The sequence below is a fragment of the Podarcis tiliguerta genome (genome assembly GCF_965153285.1).
Source record: "Podarcis tiliguerta genome assembly, chromosome: 10".
In the NCBI taxonomy this organism is placed as follows: domain Eukaryota; kingdom Metazoa; phylum Chordata; class Lepidosauria; order Squamata; family Lacertidae; genus Podarcis; species Podarcis tiliguerta.
This window is the reverse complement of record NC_139543.1, coordinates 42,220,960-42,243,897: the sequence shown is the minus strand read 5'-3', so window position 1 is coordinate 42,243,897 and position 22,938 is coordinate 42,220,960. Positions and strand designations below refer to the sequence as shown.

Sequence of the window (22,938 nt, the reverse complement as noted above, 5' to 3'; positions counted from 1 at the left end):
GACACATGAAATGAGCCTCTGGCTTTCTTTCCCCTTCTCTTTCAATTGAAACATACATTTTTCTTTCTCTTGAAATTTGACCAAGAGGGAAAGGGTTGGTTGGATCACACACACACACACACACACACACACACTTCTTGGAACACTGATTACAATTTTGTAATTTAAAATTCCGAGTGTTATTTCACTAAAAATAATCGAGTGAACATAACAGGAAATTTTAGCAGCAGGTGCTGTTTATGCTAGAATGGAGGCTGTGATGTTGGTTGCTTAACTTGCCAAAAAAATACATGAGACTTTGTACGAGAGGCCAACAAAAGTGAATGTTTATCAGCTCAGAAACCCAGTTTCTTCTTCCTCTTAGAAAAATGGGGTGTGTTCCTAATATTTCTGTCATTTCATAACATTGATTCCCCCCCCCCACCATGAACTAAGGGTGTTTGTTTTGCATGGGTGAGTGGTTCTGTACCTGAACATACATAATGTAACTGGTATGGTTTTTTTTCCAGTCTGGCATATCTTGCCATTAATGTCTTTTGGGAGGATATATTGAAATACTTTCTAAATGCTCATACTTCTGGAGCCATGGCAATATGTATGTAATAAATGTTATGGTATAAAGGAGGAAAAGATGGGGTGGGGTGGGGGAATGGCAGACTTCCCATGCTGTTAGACATTAGTATGGCATGCCGCCGGACCACTTATTCTGGCATTCTTTAATGGAGGTGGTATGTCTGCCAATGTAGCAATACACCATGTTATGTTATGTTATATCGTGCCATAATGTGTGGTGCTCCATAAATTTGGTGAGTGGGGTATTATGCATGACACAAACATATCAAAGAAAATGGGTTGTCCCTGCATCAGCACTAATCTACAGGTTTCTAAAATTATACTGCCCCTCTCCATCCCCACCTCATACTCCCTTGCACATGTAAATCAACTAGTATCTTTCATACTTGCCAAAATCCAACACAATCCCAATTTGGGCACAGGTATTCCGGCAGTTTCTTACAACCCACTTCCTGCCACTGGGAATTCTTCTTCAAATTCCTTTAATAAAAATCTACATCATTCCTAAATACAGTTATCATTAGGATACTCAGAGGCTAGTTGCACAGAGGAACTATTTTGTTCCAGGATGTTGTCAGAACAAACATGTATGCCTCATGAGTTTGCTTAGATCAAGCATGGCCGTATCCCTTCTTGTCCAAAAGAGCTGGCAGCCTATTCCTGATTGTACTCCATATTGCCCACCTGCTCCCAAATGGGACTTGTGTTGGTTTCATTCCATCACATCCATCAGATATATGCGCATGAAGCTACCTGAAAGATCGGGCCCTGAAGTTCCTGGCAACAATAGAAGAGGACCTCAACCCCTCAAGCTTGCATTTTGCATCCTCTCCCATAAGTGCTTCCCTACAATTACATATTGAACATACCAGGTCTGTCCAAGTGGAAAACGTCCACTCTACTTCTGGACGCTGCTCGAATATGAAGAAAGTAATTAGTGGGACACTAGCTTTGTCCCCCAAGGGCTTATTTCCAGTTTGTAGCCAAATAGGCTTCCAAGCCATAATTCTGTTCTTAATATTCCCTACACCCTCACCACTGGAAAAGTTGGTTAGGGTTATAACCGCCAGTTATAGATCCAGACATATAGCATCATTTCCATTATGGATGGGTTTCCATTTCTGGCGCCCATCCAGACAAACTTCAAACTAAACCACCACATTTTAAAAACTTTTATTTTAAATACTTTGAAGGCCCGCCCTTTCCAGCCTCTGAATGTTACCAAATTCCCTTTATTGTTGACAATAATGTGAATTAGTGTAGAGTACATCTTGACAAAATTAGAATATTCTCTATTAGCAAAGTCCAGTTAAAAACAACAAAGCAGTGCTTTGAAGATTGAAGATCACTTCACACAACCAGAACAGCTTGGTGATAAACCAGTGAGCCAAGGAGGGGCATAGACAAAGGGCACCCCCATAAGCTTCAAATTAAATTGCCCTCCTCCATGATGAGTTGGTGGAGTGAGTGGTTCCAGGCTCAGGTCTCCCGTGGTAAAGCTTAATCACATACCCAGCTCACATGTCATGCTGTCCGCGAAGCTGTGGGGTATGCAACGATTTGACCACGTGTCAGACCGAGCTGGATCCATTTGGTCAGCAAGCCCATCATGCCAACTCAGTCATTTGAACTGGGCTCAAGATAAAATCTGTGTTATCAGTTATTCATAATTTAATTTATTTAACCTATCACAAGTGGTTGTAATGAATACCACAGTTAAGTTCTTGGAAGGTCCGACCAATTCCATACTGAGTTAACTGCATTTCTTTCATAAACACTGGTGTGTGGGTGTGTGTGGGTTTTTGTGTACACACACACACACACCACATACTAAAAAGCTGAATAATATATATGTAGGTCTCACATAACTTCAGCAAAAAGCCTGAGTATGTATGGACACATCTCAAACATCAAAATCAATATATTTCAGCAAACATTTTTGACTCTTTTTAGTCACAATAAAGCATTTTATCAAAGCAGAAACAATGCAACATTTCCTGACATTGTTTTTAATGTTATGTATTCATGTTGTGCCATATATATCATCCGCTTATTTGATTGCGGTTATATGTAAATATAAGTGTACATATGTACAGGAGCTAATTACAGCAGCTATATTCAGGTTGGGGGAAGAGGGTAATTTTTTTATATGTACAGTATTTCCATATTAAGCAAAGGCATGGGGAAGGGGAATTGACTTATGAGTTGTGGTTTTCCTTGGTCTGTGGTGTTTGAAGTTGTTTCAGTGGTTGCTTTTGCCAGTTTGGGAAGTTTATCTGGATGTTCTATGTGTGTGCTAAGAAAGGGACTCATGTTGGGGGAGGTTTGGGGGCTGGTGGCGGGTGGGGAGGAAAAGGGTGTTAATAGTTTCCTTAATTAGAACATGTATTGATAGCTAGAGATTACATGTTTGAGATTATATGTTTGAAACACCAGGCTACCCCTTTCCTTAGATTGTCTGTCTTTATTTTTTCCCCTCTCTCTCCTCTGAAAACTGTCCCATGTTTCTCTCCCTTCCTTTTCCTGGGATGTTAGTAACATCCACCATTTCTATATGTGTGTCTTTCTCTGACATTGTTCAAGGGTCTTCTTCACCCACTTCTTCTGCAAGGAAAAGCCATTTTCTAATATCCCTCCTACACAGCAGGTTGTTATTCTGGATCTTCTACGTAAAACCCATGTCAGAGCCTCACTCCCCATGTTCAAATCTGACCATAACCCCACCTTACTGAAGTGGGTTCAGATCTCTTCTGAGGTTTTGTACCTCATTTCTTTGTCCAGTCTACGCTGCTTCTTTGGCTGTCACCTCACCCCCTCCTCCTCTCTTGCTGTGCATGTGTGATTGTGGGCATCTAAAGATGGCATCTCTTTTCCAAGCAGAACCCTTTCATTGTGGGAAGTAAAGCTAGTGTGGTAGACTGAGTTGAGTGTTGGATTTGTACTTCACATCCCTACTCAGCCATGAAGCTTGCTAGATGGCCTACTCTTGGAGAGATGGAATGGGATTATCCTAGATATGCCACCCTGCACTATTTGAAGGAAGGGCAGGGTTTTAATTATTTAATATGATTAAAATATAAATAATTGACAGATGTTGTTACCCAGCCACCCACATGCTAATAGGTACATTTCTGAAATCACCTGGTATTGCTCTTCAGCTATTCAGGTAGCAGCAGAACAGTGTACCATCTGTGATCTCCTTGGAAAAGTTCTTTTGACTCTAATAAACAGTTGGCATGATTTGACAATTGAGGCATGGACACAAAGCCTTTTCACCATGCTTTCTTTCATGAGGGTCCTCATAAATCCCATCAAATGCACTTTGTCAGCCTTCATTTCAACCATCTAACATTGTATTACCTTAAAATTGCCTTCTTATTACAAGAAGTCTTGTTTATAAGTCTTTAAATGGTTGGTTGCCCATCTTTATGTCCTCTCTAATTTTCTCAAGACCCTTTTGTAAAAATGCAAAATAAAATCAAAAGTATATCTCGTACGCTTACCCTCCCCTGTTCCCTCTTGCTACTGCCCTTGTTGTCTAACATCAACCCTTTTGACACCCTGATCTTGTTATCCAAAAACACAAGGCGAGCCTGTTGGATCAGGCCAGTGGTCCAGCTAGTCCAGCATCTCACAGGGGCCAATGAGATGCCTATGGGAAGCCTGAAAGCAGGACTTGACCACAGCAGCCCTCTCCCCACCCTTGATTCCCAGTCATTGGTATTCAGACACCTACTGCCTTCAACAGTGGAGGCAGAACCATGCCAGAATAATGAGCGCCTCCCACAAAGTGGCCAATGTTCACTCCCCTCTTCATTGAGCCAGCCTGACTCATATCTCCTTATCCCTGGTGAAGGAAACAGACCTTCTTTTATTTCCAAAGGCTCGGTGTCTGAGGGTTTGATTTCCATTTGGGAGGTATGGTTTATGCTGAGTACAACACTCCAGAATATTCTCTCGCACAAGCTCCATTGAACACTCCTTGTGCTGGACTCCGCCCATTGTTTGTAGATAGGTGCCTCCTCACCCCCCCCCTCCACTGCATTAAGGGATGTTCCTGTGTTACATAATCCTCACCTGCTCCTTTTATTTTTGGTCATCTTCAAATATTCTTAGCATCAAGTTCATGTGTTTTAGGCTACCAATAGTGGTGTGGAAAACAATGGCCTTAGAATGTTTTCCCTGAGAAAACAAAATAGAAAGAAAGGGCTCGTGGTAGTTGATGTTTTCTTCGGCAGCTGCAGGTTATCAAGGAGCTGCCCTTATCCTTCTGTCACGTGCAGAATAAGGATATTAATGTTTTGTTTGGCTTTCTGAACTGCGTATTGGGGTGGGGATATGGATGCATGCCAGCTGGCCATCTTTTAAAGTAAAGTGGGGTTCAGGGTAGCCTTTCAGCTCAACAATTTGCCTTTTCAGTTAAAAGCATCTGGATTTGCATTGTGCCTTTGTATTATTCTTACTGATCTGGAAATAACTTTGCTTAATAATATCTTCCCATGGAAAACTGGTAATTGAAATCTATTGGGTGACCAGGTCTCTAGCCAGTTAACTAGCTTTATTTGTACTGATTTTTACCATAACGTTATGTAATGCTTATTGTGTGCCTTTCATTTATGTAGCAATTTGCAGGTCAATCCAATCTGTTTGTTTTAGTAGCAGCATCTGAAACAATGATTTGCAATTTTCCTAGCTCAAGTTCAATTCACCCTTTCTACAAGCCCCAATCGCAGGGTGCTGCCTAGGGGCAGGGGGAATCTTGCGCCCTTCCGTCTCTCTGGACCATATAACTACTCCTGTGTGACCTAACTGTTCTACAACAAAGGCAGGGGCAACTGCCTTTATAGAGATCACATCCCAGAATATATACAGGGTTGTGGAACAAGCCATGCCCTTTTATTGACTCTGTGACCCTTCCATCTAACCATATGAGCAAATGTGTAAGAACTGGACATGGGGAGTTCTGTTCTGGATAAAGGATGTGTAGACTATCATGAAGAGCCATGACTAAAGCCAGAAAGGATGCTGCTGTTTCTCTCTACTATGCTGTAAGCTCCACTTGCATTGTGGTTTGTGAGAGGGAAGCTGAGAGTATATATAGTTTTATCTTAAAGGCAGGTGTTAGTTTTTGTGATTTGCTGTAAGCAGAGAGCAAAAGTAAAGCCTTGTGGAATGAGTTATTATTTTGCCAAGTATAAAACTGCTCTTGGTTGGGGGCTCAGTGGGTGTGGCCAAGGACTTTGGCTCCCTCTGGAAGGTTGATTTTACAGCTCAGAAGTCCTGTGTGCACGTGGTGCACATTTGCCACCTAAATAAAGTGGACTGAGAGTAGCTTTACAGTGTACATATAGCTAGATTTGTAGACAGGAAGGACTAATGTGTGGCCTATTTTTCTGTGCAATTCATGATAGGCAGAAGAGATTAAGAACAGATTTGAAGGATTCCTTGCTAGCCAAACATCATTCCATAGAAGTGGGAGAATTTGCCCCTCTGCAACTTGGATTCTGTTAATCCCACAACCCACCAACTCCCTTATGTTCTTAGTGGATGGTGCTGTCAGATGTAGGGCAATGTGTTATTCAGTATGTGGACAGTATGTCACAGATGCCTCCGACTGTCACTGGTGACTGCCTATTGCTCTTATGTGCAACATTTCCCCTTCGTGCTGCTTCTGTTTCAGCTATCGACTGCATCATCATCCTTGTTAGTGTGCCAGCCTCTTTTGCTTTGCAGCCAAGGGCTGCACTGTCTGCAGCACAGCGCCTTGCTTTTCTGCCATGTCCTCCTTATTCACAGCCGGGTGCCAGGCGTCTTTCACTTGGTGCCAAGCTTCTTTCTGCCTTGCTACCAACTGCTGTGGTGCATACATCACTGAGTAACCTCTCATACATCTCAGAGGAAACATTGCTTGGAATGGCCTTTGGGTGACTCCTGAGACTATGGCAAACACATCAACACCCTTTAATTAATTGTTCATACTCTGTTGGTTCAATTTGCACTATTATCATGGCCACCTTTACTCTTTAACAGGATGAAATTTAGACTTTGAGCCATAAGCTAAGTCTTGCTAGCTAGCAGATAACTGATTTGGATTTAGGCTAATGTGTTTCTTTGCTGAATAATGCAATTGCTAAAAGGCATATTACAGCCAGTACCTGACATCCTGTCTTGTTGCAAGACTCTGGCAGTGTCATGGGGGGAAGTGGGAAGGTGCTTTTACTGCAATCCTCTCATTTCCCAAAGCCAGTTTGTGGATTGATAGGAGAGCTGTATGGGTGGAGATCAATCTTCAGCATGAAGCACTGCAGGGACCAATTTCCCCCCTTTATGCCTAAAAAGAAGCTTTCGGTGGGAATACACATATTGGGAAGGAAGCACCAGGAAAGGGTTGAACCTCCACCCTTCTGCAGCCATGATAAAATTCCTCCTTCCCATGGCTGCTTTAAGCCTAAGCAAGAAACACTTGAGAGGTTCAGTCATAGGTCTTTGGTATTAAGATGCACCTTAGCCTAGAGATACAGATGAGAGTTGGGAAAAGGAAAGCATAAAGGAGGTATAAGAGGCATGGGAATGACAGGAGCAAAGTCTCCTTATAGTCCATAACATTTCACAGTCAAATATTTAGTTCCTAGTATAAATCATTGGCTTTGGAAGCCTGACTCAATTACTGTGTTTATTCAAACAGGCAGGCAGGCACACACAAACCAATGTGAAATGTGTGTGCATGTTGTATGCATACTTTTAGGTAAGTCAGGGGAGCTCGGGTGGGGGGTAAAGGAGGTGTAGCCTACAATACAATGTTAAGATAGTTTCCAGTCTGTGTTGTTCAGATGGGAGGCCGTGCAACCTGTGTTTGTAATGTGTTTGATGGTAGGACAGTTCTGAGATGTCATTGTTAGAGAGCAGAGCTTTGCAATATACCTCTCTGGTCTTTTGTGCATCAGAAAGTTGCTGTTCTGTCTCATGCTCTCTCATTTGGGGTGGGGTGGGGGCTTTTCCAATGATTAGGGGGCAAAAAACCCTGGATCCTATTCTAGTTATATAGCGATGCTAGCCCTGATTCCAGAAGCATCTTCTTCCAAAATCATTGATGAAGGAGGCACCATATTGTGGGAGACAGCAGTTCTGTTGTTCACAGCTTTCGAAAAGCACAGCTGGAAAGGGTGCAGCCAGCAAAGACGTTTTTAAGGGAAATCATGTAAAACATCCTCATTGGCAACATGTGTTTGCCTTGCTTACTGAAGTTTTGTTTAGAACTAGTACAGAATGGCTCCACCATCACTGCAGTAGACAGCTGATACAGTGCACAGTAAACAAGGGCATTCTATAAAATAAATAGTTGAAAACTGTAAATGCAAGAATGTCACGAGCTGTGGTAGTAAGTGAGCACATTTCTCACTGGTGGTATTGCAGGTAATGTGCAGTCATTGCCTACACTGCTTGTGGAAATGCTGCAATAGAGACACTGCTAGAAATGTAGATCCCATATCACAAATGAGTAATGGCAACACACTTACACTCCAGTTCTGCGCAGCACTCTGTGCATCCAGAAGCCTAACTACATATAATATTAACAGTATGATTTACAATCACATTGCATGCTATTTTTTTGAAAAAGAATACAGGTGGAGGGATGTGAGTGTCAATAAGATCAGAGTGCACAGGATGAGAAGGGTTAAGCTCTACTCATGCAATTTGCATGAAATCCCCCTCCCTGCCCAGCACAGCTACTCGCATTACATACCAAGCTCCCATTGGCATCAGTGGAGATTCTCCCTCCCCAGTGGTAATTTCTGTGTTGTGGGGGGCATTTTATGGAGATTGTGCCAAGAGGAGGAAGGATCCTGATAACAGTTGTTTCCGCTGCACTTGATATTTAATTTTTAACAACACACAATGTGATTGCTAATCACATCATTAATGTAATGTGTTGTTAGGCCCCTAAAGCCACTGAATTTTGTAGGATTAAGCATGTCAAACTTGGTGTAGGACTGGACTGTGAATGTGCTTTAACAAACTGATCATCTGGAAAGCCCCCTCCCTTTTAAAAACTAACTAGGAAATTTCTAACAAAACTTTCCTAGTGGGAAAAAAGCACTTTGCCAACATTTGGCCACTAGTAAAAGAAAAGAAAAATCTCCAGACTGAAATGGAGCTTAATTGATAATTTAAACTGACTAAAATGAATGTTTTGTGTATGTGGAGTGAATGGTGAGACCAAGTTAGAATGATTCATCTGAAACAAAAGAGATTCTGAAAATGAATGTAACTAAAAATGTAGATTTCCTTCTTTTGTCTGTATTATAGAGAGAGAACACAATTTACAATTGATAGAAATAACAATTTCAAGCAACATTTCCCAAAACAGCAAGGAACGTCAGCATGAACCGCATTACTGTATGATTCTAGGCTTGCTGCTGTTCAAAGACCCAATGCTCTTCTTCATCTTTTCTCTTTTATGGGTTTTCACAACTCCCCTATCCTTATCCATAATGAATGGCTAAATCCACCAGGTTGTCTCATTCAAAATCTAATTTCTGTACATTTACTTCAGCTAGTGCTTCCTTACAGTGTGTGTGTGTTTGTGTGTGCTTGACTGACTGACTGACTGACTGATTGATTGATTGATTGATACATAGAATCACTATTAACAGAGTACTGTTAATCAAACATGGATTGCTGAGGGTCCTGAATATTATATTGTGCTATTTACTTATATATAGTATTTCTCAGTCATCTTTTTATGTGGGTGGGTGTCATCTCATAATAGGGAATGGAGTGATAGTTGAAAGGATTGGAGGAAGCAGGAGCTATGCATATAGGTATTCACATAGTGACTTGTGTAAATCAGAGCCACATTCTCTTTGAATGCATTGTAACATATATTACAGCTCAGTCTTGCCCTTCTCTTCACCTCCATTGGTCTTTCTTCCAGTGTTTTCTGGAGCTAACATTACTGGGGAAGAGGGGGAAGACAGTTTTCTGAAGCCTATGCAAGTTACAGAGCACATCATATACATTCCAACACTTGGAATGTTGGTCATCTGAAACAGACTGTCAAGTGATGAGACATTTACCACACTTCTTAATCTGCTCAGAAATATTTAGAAACTGTAGTAATAAAATTCATTACTTGGCAGGATGTTCCAGTTGACTGGCATACCAAGCAATAAATATGTACCTGGTAAGTTACCAATTGGTCCATGAACATCTGTAGTCACTTATAGGGAGTATGGAATTCATACAGAACAAGATGTAGAGACAGATGAAAACAATATATTATTCCTTAATCTCCCATGTATGTAACCAGATGCATGCAAGTGGTGTTTGGGTGAACAAGACCCACACTGGAAACCAATTCACTCCAATTTAGGTGGGTAATTGTAAACCTTGGATCAAACAATGCATTTATCACAATCAACAACCTCCAAAGTGCCATAAACAGTTCCAAAATATGTCTGTCAAAGAGAATTGACAGTCAAGACTTCTGGTTAGAAGTCCTAGTTAGTTGATCTGTTGGTTATAGTATAGATAGTCTGTTTTCAGGTTTTAGATTTAAATCTGGTAGAGTTGAGAAATTTCTATGAAATTCTAGTATGAGAGATGGGAAATTGTGTTTGAAGTTTTAAAATAATTCACATTTGCCCAGATACTTGTCCATAATTCTGGGAGCTTCCTCCAATTGTTCCAGCTATTTTGCATTATGAAATCACACCCATTCACAGAGAAGGGCGACTCAGAAATCAGGAGAGAAATAAATGTTGCTCCCCAGTGAAATTCCATTGGCACTCTGTGCCATGTTCTTGTGGGTATCTCCAGCCACTGGGGAAAACCTGGATTTTCCCAGTCTTTTGGTTAGAGTCAATAAATCCCTCCTGTGTTGAATTTTGTCATCTCATATATTTATTTTTAATGTAAAGAGAACAAAGATGATGGCAGCAGGAGGATATGGGATGACTGGTAACCCTCGCTGCAAAAAGAAAACTTACAAATATTAAAAAAAATACCCTTGAAATATTTTGGGGAAAAATTGTGAATACTTTTTTATAGAAAAGCTAATTTTTATGTAGCATGAAAGTCACCAAAATAAAATGATCAAGAACAGAAGCTGTGGCGAGAAGTTTTGTTGATTGAGGGCGGTGATGGGAAAAGGGGAGGTTGTGGGGAAAATGTTTGTGTGGAAGGGAGGGGAGCTGCAATGCATGATGGGGAGTGGGGTGGGGTTAATGGCAGTCATGAATGTTTATGTGTTGTTGAAACATGAAGCACCTTGAAGTAAAGGTCATCTCTTACCAGGGAAGGCAATTGTGGTACTTGTAGGACATCCCAGGGGGTGGCTTCCCAGACTGGCACTCGACAATATGTGTACAACCATAGCCTCTGCCAAACTGGGTGCATGAATACTGTACACCATTTTGGGGCACTTTGGGGCAAAAATTGTCTACAATTTGGGGAAATAATAGGCTGGGATATCATGTTGCCACCTCGAGGGGAAATTTCCTGAGGGAATGCAAATGTTGTTCAGAGAACTTGCTCCCTGCCTGCCCCTGTGGGTTGCTGGCAGTTGTGCATGTCTGCTTCCTGTGGTTTGGGGCCAATGGGTGATGTGAGAAGGCTGGCTCCTCATTGGTGGCATTCCTTGGAGGTTGGCTGCTTGATTGGTCCACTGCTTTCTCCAAATTATTGTACCGTAATTTTCCTACCCCAGGAGCTCCCTGTCAACCACCTCTTCTCCCTGTCAAAGAGAGTTGAGAGATTTAAGGGGATAGGAAGCTGATAGTTTGTCTGCCTGACCCTGCCATGGAGATGGGTAAAAGGGAGAGGATATTTTCTTCAGGGTTGGGTGGGAGGAAGGAGAGGGGGTAAATATATGGAAATGCAGGTGAAATTCTTTTAGGGAGTGGATCTCTTCAAGGGGAACAATATGGGTTGGGATCTGTATAGTAAGTTAACTGGTTGGCCTTGTGTAAAGTTGCTGTTGTGATGCAGCAGTATGTAGTGTCAAAGAAATTGTACTTAAGGGCTCAAATCCCACTTCTGCCTTGTATTGGGTGTGTGGCCTTGAACAAATTGATTGTCTCCAACTGGTCCAGCACTGTTTACAGCAGTGGCCTCCCAAATGCCTCTGCAAAATTTATAAGCAGGGCATGAAGGTAATGGCATTGTCTGTTCATTTCTTACGCTTTGCATCCTGTTTCCCTTACCTGAATATGTGTTCCAGAAAGTTTTCTCCACCCTCAGTATCTTGATCATATAATCAATCTCATGTGTGACTTGACCTGTGGCTTGTGGTTTGGCTCAGTTTCTTGAGGAATTGTACTGCACATGGGGTTCCCAGATTTTCTCTGGATTGTTGATCTGTGTGGGCCTGATATCATTGTATTGCTTGGTGACTGGAAGGAGACTTGTATTATTATTATTATTTAGCATTACCTGACCAGAAGGTAAAATTAAAATTCTTTGGTTTTCCAAAAGCATTTTATGTGTTTTCTAATCAAACATAGATTTGCCAAGCTAAATGTTGTCCAATCACAAAAATAATAGCAGATTTGAATTCCTCACACCCCAAAACTTATTTTCACCACTCTTCACTGAAGAAATTTGCAGAAATTAAGTTTCACCACTAAAATGACACGCCCAACTGGTGAAATGTGTAAAAGGCAAAGGGTCTGTTTTCTTTGCATGTAATGCATAAAAAGACCCACTGTTCTCTTCAACTCTTTAAACATGTGAACTCTCATTAGATATTTTGCAAATTCATATGCTGCACTTATCTTCTGTGGTTTAAATTTTGTTTTTTGTGTGTGTTATTTATTAAATTTATATACTCCCAGAGTCCTTAACATGACCACAGCTTGTAACACAATACATAATACAGACACCATCAAGGCTATACAGTATTGGGTTGTGAAAACATTAACATTAAAATTCTACAACCCTGTAACCATTCCATTTTTCCTTTTAAAAACACATAAACATCTGAGGAACAATCTGGGAGAGCTGCTTACACGTCTCCCATTCACTTCAGTGGAGTTTGTGCAGGAGAACTTTACTGGAGTGTTGTGCCCCAGTTTTGTTTTTGATGTACAACTAGACTTTTAGTTGCATCTGTTTTGGTGTTTACCATCTTGCAAGCATTCCATTAGCAGAAGCATATTTTGAAGCACCTACTAGCACTTGTTATGTGGCTTTTGTATTGTGCATCCCTGAGGTTTTTCTGTGTACATATGTTCCCTTGCCCTCTTTAAACCTAGCCCTCAAAGTAATCCCTTAATTTCTGGCGTCCCTCCTGATCTGTCTGATTCCAGAAATAATTTTGATCTTCATATCCAAATGGACCACTGGCCAAGATCTTAATATTGAATCACAGGAAGCAAATCTATTCATCCACTCTGCATATACTGCCCAGTTTCTATTAGGCTTTAGTGGTACAGCAAAAATTGGTTGGTAGCTTACTGAAACAGGTTGTCTTATTACTTCAAAGTAAAACTGGAAATGTGGTAAAACTTCCCCCTTCCATCCATTCTTTAATCAGGTGCAGGGCAGATGATAGGTTCTACTTTACAGAGCACAGCCTTCTATATGAAGGTATCTTTTGTTTGAAGGTCTGTCTGGCCCATGTCCATTTTAAAGAGAAAGGAACCTAAGAAGGGAGCACAGCAAAGGCCTTGAAGGAGGGAGAAAAGGAGGTTGGAAGTTGCCCATCAACAACACTGGGTGGTAGAATCAGCTGGCACACAAGCCAATCTCGTCACAGTCTTTCCCAAATGAGATGTACTGCATTTTTGCATAAATTATGGAAATTGTTTCTAAATTTGTATCTCTACATATAAATTAGCATAGGCCAATTTTATGCAGATAAATGCCCTTTTCTCTTCTTTTTTGATCATGCATAAGTGCGCTCTTGCGGTGGTTAGGTAAACCGGGCTCTTTTCCCTAGAATGCCAGCACACAATAAGGGTTTGAATGTTGTTCCAGGTAGCCTCTACTGAGTTCACTTCTTCCCTTCCCTTATTCTTCTGGGTCGGTAAGATCTTAGACCAAAGAGGAACAGATATTATCGCCTCTGAGCCGCTGTGTGGAAAATCACCTTCCATCACACAAGCAGAAATTCCAGGCATTTTGTGACTTTCTCTGCCCTATCTTAACCGCTAGCTATATATCCCTCCTATATCCAGAAAAGAATGGCTTCCTGGGCTGCTTCCTTATCTGAACTGTTAAGCTGAATGCCATGAAGCATTTTCTGCTGTTCTCTCCGATTAGCCAGCCTTTGCCAAGGAGGTGCGAAACTGAGGCCTGGACATCAAATCCTCTTGCTCAAGGTTAAGTACGGGCTATGCAATTGCCCTTCAGCAGCTTGCTCTCTTTCTATTAGCTGTGGTGGACACTGCAGAATGTTAAGTGAGTTTCTCTGTGTGAGTGGAACTCTCTGAAGATAAGTAATGTGGGAGATTGTGTACGTGTGCCTGCATGCAGAGGGACTGTGGATAGTTTCAGTACTTTTTTTCAAGGAGAAATTCCCCTTAAAACTCAAGCAAAACCTTCCCTATGCAGTGCAAACAATGAGGTTGCCATTTTGGGTGCTCTAATGCATCTCCCACCCACGGCCAAATCCAACATGCTGGTTTGGGATGTTGTGTCAATTTTTCTGTAATGTCCGTCACTGATGCCCATATAGGCAGCCCAGGAGAGTGAAGACTGATACATGTCATAAAAGCAGGTTAATGGGGGTCATGACAACACGTTTGCAAATATCTAACGGTGTGGTTTGAATGAGGGAGAACAACTGTCTGACAGCCACTGAGGGGCAGAGGCGAGGTTATTGGTATACAGCACACAGAAGGGGTGGGTGGGTCATCATTGCTCTGTCTATACTAGTTTGTGTTACTTTTACTGCCATGATTTCTCCCACAGATTTGTGAGCATTCTTTGTAAGAGATTCCTAACCCCGCTCAACTATATTTTCCTGGGGAAGGAAGGAATGACCATGTTTGGCACAGATATGCCCATTGAGTATTAAGGGCCAACATGTAGTGACAGACCCTGTTTATAAGTAGGTAATTTTCTAAATTATTTTGATTTATCTTTGTGTCTACAAAGTTGTGGCCCAAAGGCAAACCTTTCTCTCGTAGCAAACGTGCACTTTCCAGTTTCTATGGTGGCAAAAACAAATTATTCCTAAACAGGGAAGTATCAAGCAGCTTTCAACCATGAGAAAGAAAAGCAGTGCTAGATTTCATTAGATTAAGTCATAATTCAATTGATAGGGACACATTTAAATAATGTGGCAAATTTAAAACAATTCAATCCTTTCTAATCTCATAAAGTCAGACAGCTGAAAAGGGGGATCTCAAAGGGAGGATGCTCGAGGAATTTGGCAGGCTGAAATCTGAAGTGGACTTTGTCTCCGGGACTGATGTGTGGATTAGAACATAGCCCTCTGCAGAATCCAGGCTTCCACCAATTCTATGAGGTGGTCTTCCTCCCTCCCTCCCTCCCTCCCTTCCTTCCTTCCTTCCTTCCTTCCTTCCTTCCTTTTCAAATCCCCTTTGTTTAACAGGCAATATCTGCTGCATGCTATATGTGGCTGCAAGTCCCTCACAGGGCTACAGTATGGGAAGAAAATGGCTGCCCCCATTTAGGCAGCCATCTTTTTTTCTGTACCATTTCCCTGTGAGGAATGTCACCTCATCACATGCCATCACTCCCCCAGGGGCATTTGGGACAATCATGCACTCTAGACACTCCAATAGATTTTGTTTGCTTGTTTGTCAGAGACCATTTTGAAAACTACAAGTGATTTATTTGAAAACACATTTGAAATAATTCACCAGAGGGTGCCGAATTTTGGCGTTGCACAGGGCACCACTGAAATTTGAAAACCCAAAGTCTGCCACTGCAAGGACACATTCCAGCCAAGCTCATAATAATAATAATTTATAATTTATACCCCGCCCATCTCAAGGAGGGTGTGTTATAGAGGTAGTGAGGGGTGAGGCCTGCGGAGAAGGAAATTACCTTGGAAAAGTCCTGAGAACTGTATAGAGAGATCTGAAGGGTCGCATTCAGCTTCTGGGCCAGAGGTTCCCCTCTCAGCTCCATATGCAGACTAAAACCTCATGGAGCTTGGAGTGAAGACTATATCAGGCCATTTTGAAGTAAGTCTTGAAACACCTCACCATTGATACCTACTTCTGAGTGTCATGTTTTATCATGGATTTGCACACTATCTAAATCAGGCATAGGCAAAATCTGCCCTCCAGCTGTTTTGGGACTACAACTGCCATCATCCCTGACCACTGGTCCTATTAGCTAGGGATGATGGGAGTTGTATTCCCAAAACATCTGGAGGGCCGAGTTTGCCTATGCCTGATCTAAATGGTTTCTAGACAGGTGTGAAGATTAAGACCTCTCCTTTGATTCACTGACTATCTAGACATTAACCTTAAATGTGTTTATGTTAAGAGTTTACATTAACTGGTAAATTGACAGATGCTATCATTTATATACATTATGCAAATTGTTTTGCATAATCTTGCCTTGTACACAATTACATAGTATTTGCTGATGAATAAATTGGGTATTTACAAATAATACAAAAAGCAATCAGAGACTGCAGGCTATGGGCACGATCCAGCCCCATTTTTAGGGCCAGTTGATTTCAGTGAGAAAATTTAAATTTATCTTTCAATGCCTCACATTTAAATCAGTGTGTCTATAAAGTGCTTAAGTATGACTGGATCATACTTTGGGAGCACCACCTGCCAGGTAATCTGCACAAACTCTATGACATCGGTGGGAGTTATGTGACTCCGTTGCCACTCATTTCAATGGGGCCTGCGCAAGAAAACCTCTTGGTGAATGGTGCCTGTTATATACTTTATATTGGATTTCAGAAGGAATGTAAGAAGTCTGGAGGATTGTGAAGGTCCACACAGTAGCTCTCTAGGAATCCAGTATAGGATCAGTGGTTTGCTGCCTGCTTCAGGAGTTACTTTGCTTCCACGAATACTTGTGTATACTTGAGCTATTGTGAAGCCACCATATGACCCTGCTCCTCTTTCATCTAAAGAAAATGAATCCTTTAAGCTCTGTCCCTGGACTGATGACTGCTCAGGGACATTCCTGGCTCAGGGTGCCTTACTTATGCCTGGTCCAAACCAATAAGCTTTTATCAGAGGGCCCAAGGATACTTCACTCGGACTGACCGCTAGTAATTCTCCTTTCTTTCCACCATCCCAGTCACTTATACTGGGCCTTTTCCCAAGCTTAGGCAGATAGGCTTCCTGGTCTGAAGTGCCTTCATAATTCATGGGCTTCTGGATCACTCCTTCTCTTGGATTGTGACCTTGGAGTACAACAGCTGTAAGGGCCTGAGCTTTCATAGGCTGCACATGCTATAATACAGTTGGCAAGGGATTTCTCCTCATCCATGGCTACAGCTTGCAGCCAGTCATCCTCCAAGCCACCTTGCATGCTCCCTTGCATTTTTTACATATTCTCTACCACTTTCCCCCGACTGCAGGCCTCAGCTACTCTACCTTAGTACCATGATCTCCAGTTCTTTTTCAGTTCATAGGACTCTCCCCTAGCTTTTCATTTGGATCACTGCTGGAAACACCCAAGACAGACAAGAGTCTGTTGTTTCTCAGCTACTAACCCTTCAACACATTCAGAATTGATAGGGAAATCCTTAGCTATCCACATGGCAGCTCTTCTGTTGGGTCTCTGGGCCTGTCTTGACTTCCTTGTAGCTGACGATCCAGTAAAGCTCTTACCTGTTGATATGCCACCTCCGGACTCTTGTTTGGAGTTGCTGTAATTTCTGCTGCTCTCTTTTTTTGACTCGTGCCAACTCACAGTTTCCCTCCAGGGTGGGTGGGTAATTTCCTTCTTTGTGACCAATATTAAGTGCTCTCCTCTTCCTCAAGCAGCGGGAAGCAAAGGGATAGCATCCCTCTATTTCGTTTTCTTTGGAGAAAGAGCATGGTATTCTTAAGGTATCTTTGGTAAACTGCTTATTTAACATACAAACAGCAAGCAGGCTGTTATAAAATAGGTAGCACAGCCACTAAGCCCTAGATTAGATTCCCAGAGCACAAAACTGTGGACCTACACAACCCTCTGAGTTGCCTTGAATTCTACTAACTTGCAGCTGAAACTCTCTAGTTCATGCTGTCCTTACCCCCACAGTCAAACTGCCAACACACTCATGTGGAGCTTTGTCTCCCTACCTGCAATCTTTCCTTTCGTTGTTCTTTTTTGGTTATCCTCAACAATACAGTCAATGAATAAAAACGGCATAAGAAAAAAGACAGCTTAGCAATGGCTGATAGTAATTTGTAGTGCAGTCTCATACGGTAAATACAATCAGAACAAGCCTAAAAGGGGGGAGGGACTTTGGTCAGGGAGGAAGGGAAAAAAGGCAGGGGCAGGGATGTGCTCCAGCAGAGTCTGCTGGGCATGTACTTCATGCAGACAATCCCACAGAGAGAACACCTGTGCAGAGGCGTAGTGTGGGGGAAGGGCAGGGGGGAACATGGCCCCGGGTGCACATCTTTGAAGGGATGCAATCAGGTGCCCGCACGACAGGCATGGAGTCTTGGCAGCTGAGGCATGGCAGCAGGTGGCTTGGTCTAGTGGGCAGGTGGAGGAAGCAGTGGGTGAGGGGCCTGTTGGAGGCGGGCTCCGTTCACCCTCGGCGTGGGCTTTGCGTCCCTCTCGCATGTGCCCCCACCCCTGCTGACGCCCTGATGGTCAGCAACCCATGTTACACCACTGCCCCAGTGTTCTAGTGCTAATTTCCGTTGTGCTGTCTGCTGAAGGTGACTTCTCCTATGGTGTAAGGGTACATGTGTCTTCTGACCACTGAGCAATGGGAGGGGGAGTTTACAGTGGACATACATTCCTTCCAGTGCTGTAGCACCATCCTTTTGCCCATCAAGAAGGCACACAATGTGCTATTATGTTGTCTGTCCATCGAAGTCCCTCAGCGTTGGAATATAACCAGTACAATGTGAGCATCCAAGAGTTTTAAGTTCCATCCTGCTGGTGAATTGCCTAGCCACAAGCTGATCAGCCCTGACTTACCTTCATGCAATCAGCTAAACATGGGTCACCGAGGGTCAAAGCAGTAGGGATGGGTCAATAGGAAATGGCCACAAGCCAGTGTGGTGAGGCCTGTGCAAGCCTCTTTATTTCAGTAGGTTTGTGAATGCGTAACGCTGAGCTGGATTAGGACCAGAGTGTGTGCAATTTGCACACATGATGTTGGTGAAGCATGCTTGAGAGTCTAGCTAGTCCTTGAGTGTGAGAATCTCCCTTACTTTATACTGTGTTTTCTTTGCCGGTTGGGTTGGAACAAGAAGTGCCAGTACCTAAATAAGCCTGCAAACAAAACCTCTGCTTATAGACATTTCTTATCCCTGTAAGCTCCAGAAATCCTGCAAAGAAAGCAGAATTCTTGGGAGATTTCTCAACTTGATATCAAGAGGTTTGGATAAGCTCTGCTTCTGTAGCTAAGCTTCCAGGGGGGCTCTTCTGTATGGGATCTTCAGATTTGATTTTCCCCCAGCCACTGGCTCGTATTGTCTTCCCCATGGGGTAAGGTGTTGTCTCTGAATACTACTACAACACTGACTGCATATTTTCTCCTCCCCATCGCAAAAGAAGCAAACTGTGTTATTTACAAAGGTGTGCTTGTAACAGTAAGTCTTAATTCAATTTCATAATCATATGCTTCATTCTCTCAACATGGTCACCGGACTCTAGTCCTAAAGATACGGGCCTTGAGGAATATCCAGCTGTATCAGGGTAGGACTTTACCGGCTTTAAAAGTTGCTTTTATGTGATTAATTGGCTTGGCCTTTTGATGCAAATGGTGGAGGATGGCTGAACAATTCCAAAAAGAGCAAGGACTGGTTACCATTCCTATCATTTCTGTTAGCGCAGTTGAGGGACTTCGTTACAATATGTAGGAAAGCATGCAGTTAGCTTTCTTTGGGAGCTGAATAGGCCTCAGCGATGAAGATATAATGGAAAGATGTGTTGTTTATTAGAAGAAAAGCTTTTCCCCACTTGTAACTGACCTGCTGTGTATACCTCTATTTAGATTCAAAAGAAAAGTCTCAGCAGCACACTATGTTCAAAATAAATTTCCTTCTCTCAACCTCATTTGGATGACCTCATCTGCAAAATCCAACAAGGAACCTGCAATTCTTGGTTTATGTCCTTTATCTGGTATAGTTCTTCCTCAGTATCAGCTCGGTTGATCAGTTTCAGTGGGAGATCTCAAAGGCAAGTGGCTGAAATCCAGTCAGTATTCTGCAAGTGAATTTAACAACTTGTTTGAGTAAGAAAAATCATTTTGTTGTCTGGATCCATCAGTACTTTGACGGTGGCAGGGGGCATTCTGGTTTCAAAGCCAACATATTGACTTTGGGGGTTAATATTTCAGACACTTGAGGACTTTTTTTTTTTTAAATAAGTATCAATATTTGGATTTGTTTCTCTTGTTTTTCAATACTGTGGAATGGTACAGGTTAAGTAATGCCATAACTGCACCCCAAGTCCAGATGGTGTTGAAATGACTACATATATATATATATTGACAGCATTTTATTTTTCTGAGTTGTTTAGATATTTTTAAATATCTGAAAGTTTTGTCTATCTGTTGGGTATAAATAACTTAACAATATTTCACATGACATTTGTATTGAAAAGCTCCAGTTGACCTGTGGATTGCATTCCAAAGCATTAATAGCATAGAATGTATTTAAAAGAACTCGTTGGATGATTTACAAAATGGAGTTTACACTGCAGTATGTATGAGTAAATAGTGATGGGACTGTCCAATGGAAAATGCACAGAATGGGTGTTTCCACGCTGTGTTTTTAGTTTCTCAGGCCAGGAGCATCCCTTTTACAGCCATCCATTCGCACAATTTTAGTGGTTAATGTGAAAGTTACAACTTAACTTTTTATCATTTCCAAACGCATGGAAAGTATAGTGTGTGTGTGTGTGTGCGCGCGCGCAGTAGAATTTATTTATTTCTTTGTTTTAAATTGGTTTGCCTTTGGTTCCGTTTACATGGCATGTGCAGCGGAATGAGGTGAAATGCTTGCAACTCCACCTGTGCAGTTTCCTCTTCCATTCCATCATGCAGACCATCTAATGTGATGAAGAGAATGTTCCAAATAGAAGAGATTGGTGGAGAACAGAGAGGCACCCTTCCAGGCCGAGATTCTCAAATGTTGGGTATGAACCTGCCTTTGACCCAAATGAGGTGGCTGCTCTTGGGTGTTGTGAGGAAATCAGCACAACTGAATGTAGAGCAGTGACGATGTTCCACGGATATCTCCTATTAGTAATACGTTTGGGAATCCCTGGCACAGGAGACTGGGTGCCTTTCGTGGAGATTAACACATAGCATTTTCTTCCTTCATCTCCTGCTGTTTGCTGAGCTTTTGAAATTAAGTTAAGGCTGCCAGCCATCAACCTTGAGGTGATGCCTTTCCTTTTAAAATGACAAGGCACCATGAACAGATGCTGCAGCTAAGCTTCTGCCCCTTTCCTCCACCCATCACTCCAGCCTCCCTCCTCTCCTGGTTGCAGTAGAGCCAAATTTAAGACTTACATTTTAAGTCATGCTTGGTGCAGGTGGTGGTGGAGGGGAAGGGTGGGGGCAAAGGGACTCACAGAAGAATGGTGCTGGTGCCACAATGGCTGCCTATTTTTTTCACTTCCTTGGAGCTTTCAAAGTGGTAGGTGTGGTCTCCGGGTTGATGGGCGACACTCCTAAATTTAATGCCTGAGCCAAATGAGATGGGGTGGACGGGGCCTGGGGTGGTTTTGATTTAAACTTTTCTCTCTTGGTTGGGTTCTCTGGACTCCTAGTTAGTTCAGGGCATGACATTCTTTGTGGGCAGGAGCTGAGGTAGGGAGGGTTGAGAGTCAGGGAAAGGGTTTACTAGCTTAGTGTCCAATCACAGCTTTGTTACCAAATGGCCATGTTGGCCCAGATTATTTTCAAAATGGCCGCTGGTGCTATTTCAGCATATATCAAGGGAACACTGCTATGGATCCTAGTTGGGGGTGGGGCAGGAGGACAAAGCATTCTGAATGCAAGCTTGACGACACAAAGGCATCCAGTGTGGGGTTCAGGCAGAGACTTGGAAATGCAATTTCCTCACACAACTAAAACGGGGGAAGGAGACATCATTATTACTTTCCCAGCGTAGCGCCTTCCCAAGGGAAAGCGCCGTCGAACTCAGGCTTGCCTCGTCTCTCTGAGGCCCAAATCCCACTACCCCCACCAATCACTACTCTTCTTTCTCCCAATCCTCCTGTCCCCAACACCTCCCCCTCTCCAATTCTTTTTTCTGTAAATAGCTATTTCTGATTTCGGACAAGCAGGGATCGATAGATTCTGGAGGGGGGAGGACAATTGTTTTACTTTTTCCCTTTCTCTTAATGATTTTTGGTGTTTGAACTTGAAAAAATAGTATATATTAGTGTGTGTGTATGTGTGTGTGTGTCTATATATATAAATATATATACACACACATACACAGGCGACATCAACATACACACACATACACACATACAAATGGATCCTGGTCAAAAAGAAAGTCGTTGATTTCCCCCCATTGATTTATCTTGTTTCTCACTGGGAGTTGTTTTGGGAGCAGATGGTTTTTTGGGGGGTGGGTGGGTGAAATGTATAGATTTTCAGTACAGCATTGCTCAAACAATGCAGGGAAAAAAACTTTAAAAGAAAGGGGGGAAGGAACAACAACAACAAAAATAAAACAAAATGAGAAAACTTTGTGATGTACAGAATCTGTAAATAGTCAAAGATTCTTTCTCTTTTCTAACAGCAAATTATTTCTGTCACTTTATATTCAAAAATAAAGAAACCTACCACAAAATATCAGGGTAAAAAAAACAAAAAACCACAAAGCCCAAGAATCAGAGTCTTTTCTTGCATGTGGTGACGAGTGCCAAAGTGTGTTGTTTGGTGGAAATTAATGTTGTGGTGTGTGTAGATGGAAAGAGGCTATTTAAATATATTTCACATTGTCTCCGTCTTCAGCCTTTCGCAGATTGATGAGGGAAAAGATCAGCAAGTTCAGACTCCATTCACCAAGGCAGAATTCCCCACAATCCCCTCCCTTGCCCTGAAGATCTCTATAATCCAGTGCCCAGCTTCTGCGGGACCTGCTTCAGGCAGCAATCGGATGGCCAGAAGTGTGCATTGCAACACAAACGGAATGCACTGTCTCTCAGCAGGGGTGCCTCTGTTACAGACACTGCACATGCCCTCAGGCGTAGCTGGAGCATTGCTTCCAAAATCCACAGAGCAAC

At 42.4% G+C, this 22,938-nt stretch overlaps 1 long non-coding RNA gene across 1 annotated transcript; it reads right to left on the bottom strand.

Annotated features, from left to right (window-relative positions):
• Positions 1-2,384: 2,384 nt before the first annotated feature.
• LOC310658871 lies at positions 2,385-22,535 on the bottom strand. The gene is made up of 2 exons (XR_014502512.1): positions 15,937-22,535; positions 2,385-15,799 (listed from the first exon to the last, which is right to left on the bottom strand). It is a non-coding gene; the product is annotated as an uncharacterized lncRNA (long non-coding RNA).
• Positions 22,536-22,938: the final 403 nt, after the last annotated feature.